Source organism: Panthera onca (genome assembly GCF_046562875.1).
Source record: "Panthera onca isolate mPanOnc1 chromosome E1 unlocalized genomic scaffold, mPanOnc1 haplotype 2 h2.Chr16_ul_5, whole genome shotgun sequence".
In the NCBI taxonomy this organism is placed as follows: Eukaryota; Metazoa; Chordata; class Mammalia; order Carnivora; family Felidae; genus Panthera; species Panthera onca.
The window spans coordinates 928,125-942,554 of record NW_027675819.1 but is presented as its reverse complement, the minus strand read 5'-3'; the positions used below and the strand labels follow the sequence as shown (position 1 = coordinate 942,554).

Here is a 14,430-nt window from a genome sequence, read left to right as displayed (position 1 = left end):
TCTTGCCACTTTCCTCTTGGTAGAATCTTTTCCAGGCAAGAACCCCATGCTCCAGTTATAGACACAAATGTCTATACATGCCAATTTCATTCTTGTTTCCAGGCCTTTCTTTGTTCATGTGTTTTTTTCTTTTTTTCCCTTTGAAATCTCATATCTGTTTTCTTCTCCATTGTGAATAGTACTTTCTTTGCTCTCTTTGGAATCTGCTTGTATTTCTCCCTAAAAATTTCCGACACTGATGGATCTCCTAACAACTTTTAGTTTACACTCCTATAAATAGCAAAGAAAGTGATTGGAAGAAATATTCATGTTACTGATAGAAACAGTGCTTCCAATATTCTGAGATCTCTAGGGTTTGTGACCTAATTTTAACAGTTCTTTGGGTTAAAACAAATCAAAACAAAAACCAGTTCCTTGGTTTTGCCATTAGGCAAGATCAAATTCCTATGATCTGTCCTTGGGATTATATATTTCTGTCAACCAGCCTGTATTTTCTTGGAATCAAGGATATATGAATGTGATAATCTTTATATACCTGGATAAGAAGCAAGAGGCAAGAAAAACTCTTTAATGTTTATTCATTAATGTAGTGAATGTTATTTAATACATTACCGTATGCATCAGTTAGCAATATAGATGTGATGCTTGGCTTGCTTTCCCTCTTTGAATTTCTTCCTACTTGGCATTTTGATTAACTCCTATAGCACTGGGTTTCCTCTTTGTCTACTTGGTTTTCAGGTTATAGCTTTTTCTTGACTAGATTTGTAAGTGTGTTTGGGTACCTAAGTACTGCCTGCTTGTCGAGCCACAGTTGAGCTATCATGTATTCCTTTGTTTTTCAAGTTCTGGTTTTCTATTTTGACCTTATTTATTATTTATGGTCAAATGTTCTGAGACCAACCAAGAAGTGCCAAATTTCTTTTCTTCCTCTTAAAACAGTATGCCTAATTCTCAAATACACTATTTTTAGTAAAATATCCAAGCAATATAATAGTATATAAATGTAAAATACCCTCTTTAATCCTTCCTATATTAAAGTTAATGTTGACTTTAGCATCTTTTATTATATGCATTTATGAATGTATATATTTACATATTTTGTAAGAGAAAATGAGTTATCAGTTACTAGGCAGAAGAGAACTAGAGTACCTGGGTCTTATAGAGGCAAGTGAAAAGATCAAGCATACAGTTAGAAATCAAGAGACCCTAAGAAAATAAAAGGGAAAAATATGATCATCTTATACTTTAAGAGAAAGGGATCATGCTATGTACTTTGTTGTCTAGCATGATTTTTTTTTTTTTAACTGAGTAATATGTCTTGGAAAGTTTTCCCCATGCCAGTAAGTGTAGGTCAGCCTTTTACTTAAAAAAAATTGTTTTTAAGTTTATTTTTATTTATTTTGAGAGAGATACAGAGCAAGTGAGGGAAGGGCAGAAAGTAAGGGAGATAGAATCCCAAGCAGGCTCCATGCTGTCAGTGTAGAGCCTGATGTGGGGCTTGATCTTACAATCCATGAGGTCATGACCTGAGCCAGAATAGTCGGATGCTTAACCAACTGAGCCACCGAGGTGCTCGATCCTTTTATTTTTTAATAGCTGTATGGTGTCTGAAAAATGTAGATGTACTATAATTTATTTAACTAATCCTTTATTGATTCTAATTATCTTCCTATTATAGACACTTTCACAATGAATATCTTTTCTTATATTTTATATTTTATACATATTTATTTTCACATTATAGTTTATATATGTGTGCTTGTGTCCTTAAGTTCCTTTCAAGGCAAAATTAGTTGCCAGTTATTAGGTAGAGGAGAACCAGAGGGACCCCTATGTGTGCATTGGGGCATGCCTTCAACACTCAGACAGATAGTTTTCAACTCTTCCTTAGCCTTCACTTCCTGCGTGTGTATATCCTCAACGTAAGCCAGACCTGAGAGTTCAGAACCTACTCTGGTATTCCTGGGTACAGACCTGTTTATGTGTGTGGCCATCTAGATGCTCAGGAATATGTTGGAACTTTTCAAAGGCCTCTACAGACGTCTCATTTCCCAGATTTTCCTTTTAAGCTTGTTTGTTAGCCTATTATTTGCCCCAATTGTTTTTTTTTTAATGGCATGAATCTACATTTATTGACTTGTAAATAGGTCCATGGCATATTTTTAGTGAAAAGGCAGTATACTATATGTACTGTTTTAATTGAGTGAAATGTTCACAATCGTTGATGAACGTAAAGAGACATAGAAAGGTATCCAAGTAGGATATTAATCAAAATGCATCATTTTTTGCATGCCCTGGTTGGGAAATTTGTGTTGCTTTTATCTTTCTTCTTTGTACAGTTGTGGGTTTATTTGATTTTTAAAAATCAGTGGGTCGGGGCCCCTGGGTGGCTTAGTCAGTGGAGTATCTAACTCTTGATTTTGGCTCAGGTCACAATCCCAGGGTTGTGGGATCGAGCCCCAAGTCAAGCTCCACATTAAGCATGGAGCCTGCTTGGGATTCTCTCTCTGTCTCTCTCTCTCTCTCTCTGTCTCTCTCTCTCTCCCTCTCTCCCTCCCTCCCTCCCTCCCTCCCTCTGCCCCTCTCCCCTGTTCTCTCTCTCTCTCCAAAAAAAAAAAATTTTTTTTAATCCTAAAAAATATTAGTATGTCATTGGAAGAGCAGCAATAGCATTTAAGAGCAGGGCTCCTGAATCTGACTGGTTTTTGTTCATTTGTCTCAAGTTTTTACTTAAACTAATTAGTTAGTATATAGTATAATACTGGTTTCGGGAGTGGAATTTAGTGCTTCATCATTCACATGTAACATCCAGTGCTTGCTCCAACTATTACCCACCACTTCAGACCGTTATAATGTTAACTAATTGCCTCTGATTGTGTTTGAGGAGTACTTCCAGGGAAAAGGCTCTTTGCCTTGGGCAAGCTTTGAGTCCGGTCAAATAAGGCAGCTTGGCAAGTAGGGTCTTCCAGGGAGCCACAAGACAGGTCTAATAATGACAGTTCTTAGAGAATGGGGCTTTGAAGAAGTTCCAAACTCATTCTTCTCCATTGGCTGTCAGGCGGCTGTTTTTCATCATGAGGGTAGGCTCTTAGTTTTCAAGGCTCCTGGGAAGCTGGGATGGTAAGATGGGAATAATGGCAAGCTAAAATGCCACAAAGCTCACTATTACTGAAGTTCAGCCGTTTTTCTGAAAGAAAACACTCTTTGGATTACTCTAAGCCTTTGATTTATAGCCAGAGTTTTGAAAAAAGTTGATTCTGACAGTTTGCGTCCGTGTTCTCACAGCTTTTATGGAGGAGAGGATTCCCAGAGGTCCTTCCTCTGCTACTTTTGCTCGCCTGGTCAATAACAACTGGTTGGTTGGATGAGTGAATAATGCCCAGTTCTTCCGCCATGATTGTGCAAATCTAAGAACTTGTGGATCACTAGGCTTGTTATATCCTGAATTCTGAGAAAATGTAGTCTGACAAAAAGTGATTCGCTCTCTGAAGTTGATTATGGGAATTGTGTTTCCTTATCAAATTAAGGGGTGCGGTAGTCGGAGGATCACTTAAATTTAGCATTAGGACACAGGTATCAATCTGTTTAGATTTTAAGGAGGACATCTGTTTAGGGAAAATTCTCTCATTAATATGAATATTTTCATTTAACTGTGTTCTGTCCAATTCATTTTTAAAAAATTATTTATTTAAAGTCAAATTAGTTAACATACAGTGTTGTATTGGTTTCAGGAGTAGAATCCACTGATTCATCACTTACATATAATACCCAGTGCTCATCCCAACAGGTGCCCTCCTTAATACCCCTCACCCATTTAGCCCATCCCCCATCCACCTCCGCTCCAGCAACCCTCAGTTTGTTCTCTGTATTTAAGAGTCTCATTGTTTTTATCTTATTTTTCCTTTCCTTCCCCTATGTTCATCTGTTGTGTTTTTTAAATTCCATATATGAGTGAAAACATATTTGTCTTCTTCTAACTGACTTATTTCACTTACACAATACACTCTAGTTCTATCCATATTGTTGCAAATCTTTCCAATTCATTTTTGATGTTAAGGACTGTTAGCATAAGAAAATGAAGTTTCTGTGGAGAAATAGAAGACCTTTAAATAGTGGTTAAACCATTGCTAAACTCTTTGTAATATAAAAAATCTGAAGAGAAATTTTGCATCTATTCTGTTCTTTCTTTTACACTATTTTTTCTAAATTACATTTTAAAACAATGATGCCCTCAAATTTTAGATTAAGCTGCCTTGCTATTATAGATTATACCACTGATAGATATGAAATTATTTTAGTTACAAGGCTTAACTAAGCGGTGAATACAGAATAATCAGATAATCCAGAGCTTTTTAGCACAATGCCTATAGCTTTTAGCACAATGTTTGGCATATAGATAGCATTCAATAAATACCACCTATCTTTGCTAATATTATATCAATAGTGATAATAGCAAATATTACATTTTATATTAGGAATGTGGTCCTAATATAAATTGGGCAAATGGAATTGGGCAAATGCCTACTTGCAGGTAAATTTTTAGAAAACCCTATGCCTATGTAAAGGTATTGTACCCTGGTAGGCTGTTGACACAAAATCAGCCCCTCCAAGAAAAGCTGTTGATTCTCATGATAAAATAACTTCTTTGTTTATTATATTTTTGCAGCATTCCAGAATGCCTTGAAGATTTTCTGTAGGATAAAAAGTGGTCGAGTTGCGACTGATGAACTGGCTGCTGTTTTGGATAGCATGGATATTCCTGTAATTCCTGAAACTTTTCCAGGAAGTGATAAAACATGCTAGTATAGACAGTGAGTTATTTGAATTACTATGTAAATATACCTTTCTTGGATATCAGTGCTCTGATTCATCCTTTATCTCTCCTTCTTGATTCTTACCTCTTGCCACCTATCAATGTTGCTTACTGGTGTCTGTGGTAAGAGATAGTCTAGAAAAATTAAATGAGAAATTTCTAAAATTATTAGATTTTGGTATGTTTGATAAAAATCTAAGAGAAAAATGTATTTATTTTCTTTTCAAACTTTCCTCTCTTTTCCATTTCTTGTTTGTGGAGAGATGGTTTCTTTAATGTCAAGGGCATTGGCTTCACAAATTAGGAGACCTAAATTTCTTGAATTTTTAACTTTATTAGATAGCTTTGATTACACAATCTTCTCATGCTATTCAGTTACTCTTTGCAAAATGTAGATTTTTAAAAAAACATTATGAATATATTTAGCAGATGTTTTGTATTACATGTTTATATGTCACCAGGGGTGTCTGATAATAATGGATTGATAAATGATTGATTCATTGATTATCCATGTATTTAATGAGTCAGTCATTTAATATCTACTGTGCTTGGAACTATGCAAGGTGATACAGAGATGAATAGAACACATTTCTTTTTCCAAAGGAGTTCACATTCTAGCGTGGAAAGAGTCAAATAAAATGAAAATTTAATGTCGTATATAGCAAATACTGTTACAGAATGTAGTTAGGCTGCAAATGTATACTGGAAACACCAGGGAAAGATAATCAGAGAATGTGATGTCTGAGCTAAATCTTGAAGGATCAATAGGGGTTAGTTGGTTGAAGGTGGTAATGAAGAATGAGAAAGACATTTTAGACTGAGGGAACAGTTTGTGTAAATATGGCAGGAACATTATCAGACATGGCATCCTTTTCCATGGGCTTCCACAGGTTTTTGTCATTTGTCAGTGGTGGCTTTTAGGGGGTCTTTGGTGGCTGGGATGTAGTGTGAAGATAGAACCAGGCTGCATGGATTTTAGTAGGTAGTCATTTATGGTGAGTTCTGGGTTGATAGACATAAGTGGAGGGATGTTCTGGAGCATAAAGATGCCCATAAAATAGGGATTTTAAAGCTTAATCTCAAGTCATATTATTAAATAGCCTTTAGGGCATGCTCTACCAGAAGCAACAGAAATTACATATGAAACCACTGTGGCTTTTTTTTTTTTTTTTTTTTTTTTTCTTTTTTTGGCTTATGGAATTCTGGTCTGGATTTCTAGGCTTTGTACTTGGGGAGCTAAACTGAAAAATTATGCTGATTTCATAGATTGTTGTAGGAATTAAATAGAACCCATTGGCACTAGAATAGTCTCAAGAAATAGGAAGCAGAAACCTGGGAATTATCCTTGACAACTCTTGTTTTCTCTGTTCTCCTCATGCAACCGTTGTGAATTACTATTATTTTAAACTTCTAGATATCTCTTAAATCTCTCTATTTTCCACCATTTCCTTAGTCCAAGTTACCATAATTTTTCCTTAGGACCATCACTGTTCATCCTAACAAGTCCACCCACATCCAGTCTTTTTTTTTTTTTTTTTTAATGTTTATTTATTTTTGAGAGAGACAGAGACAGAATGCGAGTGGGTTAGGGGCAGAGAGAGAGGGAGAATCCGAAGCAGGCTCCAGGCTCTGAGCTGCCAGCACAGAGCCCAACGGGGGGCTCGAACTCACGAGCTGTGAGATCATGACCTGAGCCGAAGTCGGACGCTCAACCGACTGAGCCACCCAGGTGCCCCCACCCACACCCAGTCTTATCCCCCTTAACACTATGGCCAGAATGATCTTTTCAAAACACACATCTGTGGGGCGCCTGGGTGGCTCAGTCAGTTAAGTGTCCGACTTTGGCTCAAGTTATGATCTCAGGCTTGTGGTTTCAAGCCCCATGTTGGGCTCTGTGTTGACAGTTCGGAGCCTGGAGCCTGCTTCAGATTCTGTCTCCCTCTCTCTCTCTGCCCCACCTCCCCTCTCAAAAATAAATAAACATAATAAAAAAATAAAAAAAACCCACACATCTGATCATGTTACCTCCTTGCATAAACTCTAATAATACTTCTTGGGATGAAGAGCCCTTTAAGGTCACGTACAAGGACTTGCAATGTCTGGCCTTTACCTTAGATCTCCAGCGTCATCTCAGACCACATTCTGCTTTGCTTACTGTGCCCTCTTAGAGTTTCAGTTATATACCAGGCTTCCTCCTGCCATAGCCTTTACATATATTCTTTTCTTTTCCTGGAGCATTCTTTCCCTCCTAGTGAATTACGACTCATACTTTGGATCTAAACTCCACTCTATTCTTTAAGGATGCTTCCATGACTTTTCTGACTAGGTCAAGTTCTCATACACTCTCACAGCACTAATCACAGTTGCAATTTTTATTTCTTATATTTTTAAAAATTTTTTTCATTGTTTATTTTTGAGAGAGATAGAGAAACAGAGTGTGAGTGAGGGAGAGGCAGGGAGAGAGAGGAAGACACAGAATCTGAAGCAAGGTCCAGGCTCTGAGCTGTCAGCACAGAGCCCAATGCGGGGCTCGAACTCACAAACCACGAGATCACGACCTGAGCCAAAATGAGACGCCCAACCGACTGAGCCACCCAGGTACCCCTATTTCTTATGGTTTTGTGAAGATCTGTATCTCAAATAAGACTAAATACCAAGAAAGCAGATATCATGTGTACTTTTGCTCAATATTGTATCCTCAGTACTCCATACAGTGCTTGTGGCACATATTAACTGCTCAACAAATATATGTTGAATGAATTAATAAGTCTCACCCTTCACTCCATCTCCTCCAACCAGAGAGAATAAGATTTTTTCATTTTGTCATTTTTAATAACCTGGTTGTGACTTAAGGTAAAATTCCTCATAGGGGAGGTCCTTGTCTTTTGACTAGGAAAATCATTTTAACAGGTATGTTTGATTATGAGAGCTAAAGCCTATTGGGAGATACCTAGTTTGAGCAAAAAGGTAAGGTAAAGTACTCTATATAAGACAACAACAGGAACTTAGAATACAACAGTGGCTAATCGGCAGCTGGAAGAGGAACACTGAGGGAACCTAAGATTGGATGGGGGTCTAGCAATCAATAGAGAGTGGCTGTAGAACTTTAGGACAATACTATGTAGTGCTTGCTGTGCTATAAAGAAATCCCTTACTCTCATTAATTTCAAGTTATCTAGTAAGAGTTGGTTATATACAATAGCCTTGTGTTAGTCATGTGGTGGGTGGATTTAAAGGAAAAGGGTCTGTAGGTTCTGTGTTAGGTAGGCTTGGGGTGGAGAGAAGATAGCACCTATAGGATGTGATAATGTGAGAGAGATCAGGAGTCCACGGGAATAGAAAAAACGAAAATCAACTGCCAGAGTATAAAACACTCAGGAATCTTCAAATTTTGGAGGGAGTATTGATTGCTGTTCATATAATGTATGGTGTGGGGTCGGGGCTATTTTACTTAAACATTAAAGGAAAGGACACCCTCAGAATGCCAAAAGTTTTGGGTTACCCCGGTAAGAGATATGGATTCTTCTGTAACAGAATTTTGAAGTAAGGAGTGATATAAGTCGGTTATCCTGCTAGTAGAAGTCGTAGCACCCTGGTATAGGTACTGGTTTTTTTTTGTTTTTTTTTTGTTTTTTTTTTTTTCAACGTTTTTTATTTATTTTTTTTTTGGGACAGAGAGAGACAGAGCATGAACGGGGGAGGGGCAGAGAGAGAGGGAGACACAGAATCGGAAACAGGCTCCAGGCTCCAAGCCATCAGCCCAGAGCCTGACGCGGGGCTCGAACTCACGGACCGCGAGATCGTGACCTGGCTGAAGTCGGACGCTTAACCGACTGCGCCACCCAGGCGCCCCAATATAGGTACTGTTTTAACATCTTGTTTTTGTATTTGGTTTGGTTTTTTGGAGCAGTACTGATAACATGGAGAATATCTTCATGAGTATGCATGATGAAGAGGAATGCTGCTGGAATTTGCAAGGAAGTCCAATAAGCATTTGCTTCATTAAGATCTGGCAAGAGGAATATGGAAAATCACTTGATGACAGTTCTGGTAGTTTGGTTTCTGAGATAGGATATTGGTGCAGTAGTTTTTTCTCTCGTGGTATTTACCGATCTAGTAATTGAATTGGGTGAAAAGTAGTAACTAGTACGATTTTTGATGAGAAGGTCTCTGATATTGTGGAGCTATTGTGGAGATTATGGAAATGTGTTAATAGTCATTTAACACCTTCAAAGTAATGTTGCCTTGAATATGACTTTGATGATTAGGATACTTTTTTTTCACATTAGATAGTTACATTTTCCAGGTTGAATGGAAAGGAAAGTTCCAATATGAGCTTCCTCCAGAAGGACAAATGTAAGAGTGGGAAGCTGTTTTGAACTTCTCTTATGAAGTAAATGCTACCTGTAACTGTACTGATTGTCTCAGTCTCAACCAGGAATTATTCATTGAGGTTTTGATAAGCTAGATAGGGGTCAAAATAGTAATTTCAGATTCTGTAATGCTTATTTGGCCACCAGAGACTATATAAATGGGTAGTATTTGTCTTAGATGTGTGTGAGAAGTATTTGTCATTGCATAGAAGAAGGAATAAATTTGAGCGAGAGCTAGTAAATCTATACATGGTTGGCTACTGCATGCTCACTGGTCAATGTTGGACCTCTTTCCAGAAAGGGGAGTTCTTTAAGTAGAGACCAGATATAAACAATACAGCCTTCTCCATTGGATTAATTTTTGGATGATCCAACAGAAACTTTACACTGATCAAATTCACGAGTTTGAGGGTTGAAGCCTTGAATTATTTTAGGACTTATGCTTTGATCTAAGAACTTGGGATATGGACTCTACAGAAGTTCCAGAAGTTCACTGGGGTGTTAGAACCACAATCAAGAACAGAATGAGAATAAATACCAAGAAAATAAAAAAACAGAATGTAAGAGTGGCGCCTGGGTGGCTCAGTCGGTTAAGCGTCCAACTTCGGCTCAGGTCATGGTCTCGTGGCTCGTGAGTTCGAGCCCCACGTCAGGCTCTGTGCTGACAGCTCAGAGCCTGGAACCTGCTTCAGATTCTGTGTCTCCCCCTCTCTCTGCCCCAACCCACTTGCATTCTGTCTCTGTCTCTCTCAAAAATAAATAAACATTAAAAATAATTAAAAAAACCCCCAGAATGTGAGAAGCAGTTCTAATCAGAAGGCAACTTAACATCAATTGGTGTAGCACTTCTTTGGTTGGGTCAAATACTTACTTGCTTTGCAGTGATTTAAAGTCCTGGACCTGACATAGCTTACCAATTTTCAAAGAAGCAGAATGAATCAATCTTACCCAACACCAAAACCATAGTGTATATAATAATTCTTGGACTCAAAAGGCACATTAAAAACTGGCATCTTCTTTTCAGGGTCTTTGCTTATGCTTATAACTGAATAGTTGATTTTTTAGGCATAGGCTGAAGAACAAACCTAGTATTTTTATAAGTAGGTAAGTCAACACCTGGTCTTTCTCACCTTGAATGTCAAGCGAAGTTAGACATTTGGAGGCAAGAACTATTGGGTGTCCAATTGGAACAACATTATTTGAGGTCACTGTCTCTGACCCCATTCTCTGTCATACACTGTCCAAGAAGGAAAATGGTTTTAGACAGAGGCAAGGGAAGGAATGGTAGAAGTTATAATTATGGGAGTGCTGTACATGTGTAAGATGCTAAGTAAATGGTTTACTGCTATCCACAATGTAGACATTGCATGATTCTTTACAGCCTTTAGTATATTTATTCATTCAAAAATATTTTTTTTATTTAATTTTTTATTTTTTTAAATTTACGTCCAAATTAGTATATAGTGCAACAAGGACTTCTGGAGTAGATTCCTTAGTGCCCCTTACCCGTTTAGCCCACCCTCTCTCCCACAACCCCTCCAGTAACCCTCAATTTGTTCTCCATATTTACAAGTCTCTTATGTTTTGTCCCCCTCCCTGTTTTATCAAAAATAATTTTTAAAAAATAATTTTTTTAAAGTTTATTTATTTATTTTGAGAGAGAGACAGTGCAAGTGGGAGAGAGGCAGAGAGAGAGGGAAAGAGAGAATCCCAAGCAGGCTCTGCACTGTCAGCGCAGAGCCCAGCGTGGGGCTCGAACCCATGAACTCTGAGATCATGACCTGAGCCCAAATCAAGAGTCAAACACTCAACTGACTGAGCCACTCAGGTGCCCCTCAAAAAAATTAGTTTTTAAGTGCTAGGAAGTATATAATTTGCTAGGCATTGGGGAAACAAATGACATCCTGTACTCTTGAAGAGCTCACAATCCAGTGAGAAAGACAAAAGAGCTAAAACTTGAAATTCTACCTATAGTAAATTCTCAAAACACTATTTGTTAAATGAATGAAATATTAACCTGATTACCTAGCTGTGGAGCTTAAAATGTGACTAATTTCTTTTGATGGGAAACTCTTTTATTAAGGGAAAAAGAAAATAATGGTCTTTTATGTTTCAGTGTATACTGAGCTATTAACAATTCTAGATATTATTCACAACCTCTGTTCCTACTTTCACACATCTCTGTGTTGTTTTTGTATTAGAATGGGATGGAAACTAGATTTGTGTTCAAAAAAGAAATAACAGCACTTGAACTTACTCTTTCTATTACAGGTAACCACATGGTGGATATTAGAGATATTCTATTTATTTTGGATGAACTACAGCACCAGTATGAAGATTTTTGTAAGTGAGCTCTTGTTGCTACAGCAAGTTTTATTTATAAATAAATTGCCTTTAAATTAAATCCTAATTTGTAGGTTTTATCATATGGAATCTGAAAGCCTTCTCTGACCCCATTAACTCTAACTCTTTTAAATTTTTTTTTATGTTTTACTTATTTTTTGAGAGCAACAGAGACAGAGCGTGAGCGGGGGAGGGGCAGAAAGAGAGGGGGAGACACAGAATCCAAAACAGGCTCCAGACTCTGAGCTGTCAGCACAGAGCCCAACACGGGGCTCGAACTCACAGACTGCGAGATCACGACCTGAGCTGAAGTCAGACGCTTAACCGACTGAGCCACCCGTGTGCACCCCCCCCCCCCATTACTCTAACTCTTTAGATAAAAGTTTAAATCCTAAATATACCTAATCAGTATTGATTATGTAACTACCATAATTTTCTTTTATCTTTCCCTTAATATTTTGCAACATGAAGTCAACTTTAAAACAAAATAATAACACTAAGAAAAAAAATGTAATTTGCAATTTGTGGGTCATTCTGACATCCTGACATTGACAGTTAAAAATTTTTAATATAGGGGTGCCTGAGTGGCTCAGTCAGTTAAATGTCCAAATTCGGCTCAGGTCATGATCTCATGGTCCGTGAGCTCGAGCCCCTCATCAGGCTCTGTGCTGACTGCTCAGAGCCTGGAGGCTGCTGCAGATTCTGTGTCTCCCTCTCTCTCTCTGACCCTCCCCTGCTTGTGCTTTGTCTGTCTCAAAAATAAATAAACATTAAAACATTTTTTAAAAATTGTTTTTAGTATATTATTCAGTATCATTCATGATTAGTTTTGTTTTTCTCCATTAAGTATGTTTTTAAAAATCTCTTCCTATTACACATGGTGTCACTCCCTTTTCTTTCTCTGTCCGGACATCCTTTGGTCAAGATTATCTATGTGTATAATTTTAAGCTCAATTTGGCTCAGTTGGTTGAGTGTCTGACTTCAGCTCAGGTCGTGATCTCACGGTTCATGAGTTCGAGCCCCGCATTGGGCTCTGTGCTGACAGCTCAGAGCCTGGAACCTGCTTCGGATTCTGTGTCTCCCTCTCTCTCTCTTCCTCCCCTGCTCACAGTCTGTCTCTGCCTCCCTCAAAAATAAATAAAGATTTAAAAAGATTAGAAAAAAGAATTATATAGTTCTAATAAACTTGCTACAAATAGAGCAGCCTCTTGCCTGATCCTTTCCTCAGTTTCTCCAGAGGCAAACATTTTAGCTGATTACCTGATATTTGTTTTCATGACTGTAAATAACATGTTTGTATTGCTTCTTGTTGATTTTTTAAAATTTTGGGTAGACCTAGTAAACTCCTTAATATGAAAAATAAGGATTTAGCTCTGTTTCATTTTCCCTGTCCCCACCATATCCACTTCCCATACCTATCCATCCTCCTAATATAGTCATAGGGTAATTGAGTAAGTTTTAATTCTGTATTTATGTTAATATATTTATGTACACACTATTCGCTGCTGAGCCACATGTAAGTATCTTGTGGCTGCTTTCTCTTTCTGTACAATTTTTCCCTCTTTGAGTTGTCTTATTTACTTATTTGCTTGGTTTAAAAAAAAAGTATATATATTACTGATTGAAGCTTAGACTCTGCCAACTGTCTAAATATCCTCTTCGTAAGTTTGTCTGCACAAGGTATTCTAGTAGTTTTGTCTTCTTGAAGAAATCTTCTTTAGAGTATTTTGATGTTCTTCAGTATGAATTTGTTGCCCTCTACATTTTGTGTGCAACTGTCATCTTGAGATGTTTCTTCATTAACATGCTGGAGACTTTTCACTTCTCTCCTCCTATGACAGATTCTGTCTTCATATTTTATTGATAGTTTGGGTACAGAATTCTAGATTGTAAATAATTTTCTATGTTTTCTACTTTTCAGTATTGCCATTGAAGTGCAAAATTTTCTGACTCTTGACTTTGACACTGATTTTTTTTTTTTTCAAGCATATAGGATATTTTCTAGTCTTCTGAAAGTCTCCTTGAAAGAAGTTTCTTTGTAACGATTGTGCTGAATACAGCGTCCTTTGATTCTGGAAAATTAAAATAATTTGTTGATGATTTCCTTTCCTCTATTTTTTCTGTCTCTGTGGAACTCTTGATATTTGGATATGTGACATAATGGGATGATTCCTTTTTTTTTTAACCTTTTTCTCTTATCTCTTTGTTATGCTTTATTTATTTATTATTTATTTCATGAGTGAGAGTGGAAGAGGGGCAAAGGGAGAGGGAGAGGGAATCTTAAGCAGGTTCCACACCCAGCGCAGAACCCAACATAGGGCTCAATCTCACGACTGTGAGATCATGACCTGGGCCGAAATCAAGAGTCGGATGCTTAACTGACTGAGCCACCCAGGTGCCACTCTTTGTTATGTTTTCTGAGAGAGTTCCTTAAATTTATCTTCCAATGCTTCTATTTAGTTTTTCATTTGTACTTTTAAATTTCCAATAATTTCTTTCCCCTCTGTTATTTTATTATAATATCCTCCTCTTATTTCATGAGCATTTCTATTGTTCCACAAACAATATCTTCTGTTGCAACTAAGAACTTCTGTTGCAATGCTTTTGAGATTTCCTTTTTCATTCATATTCTGTCTCCTCCAAGGTATTTTTTTCTGTTTGTTTTTCATTTTAGGAGTGTTCCTCAAATGTCTGGTGATCTTTGGTTGTCTACTCATATTTGAGAATGGTGAACTCAAAAGCTATTTGGAAGCTCTGAGACTGAGGGCAAAACTAGCTGATTATGAGCTGTAGGATAATGATTCTTTTTTTTTTTTTTTTTTTTTTTTTATTTTTTAATATATGAAATTTACTGTCAAATTGGTTTCCATACAACACCCAGTGCTCATCCCAAAAGGTGC

The 14,430-nt window shown here is 37.4% G+C and overlaps 1 pseudogene; it reads left to right on the top strand.

Annotated features, from left to right (window-relative positions):
- Positions 1 to 14,430, top strand: part of LOC144615155 (EF-hand calcium-binding domain-containing protein 13-like) — a 99,029-nt pseudogene that overhangs the window by 28,813 nt on the left and 55,786 nt on the right.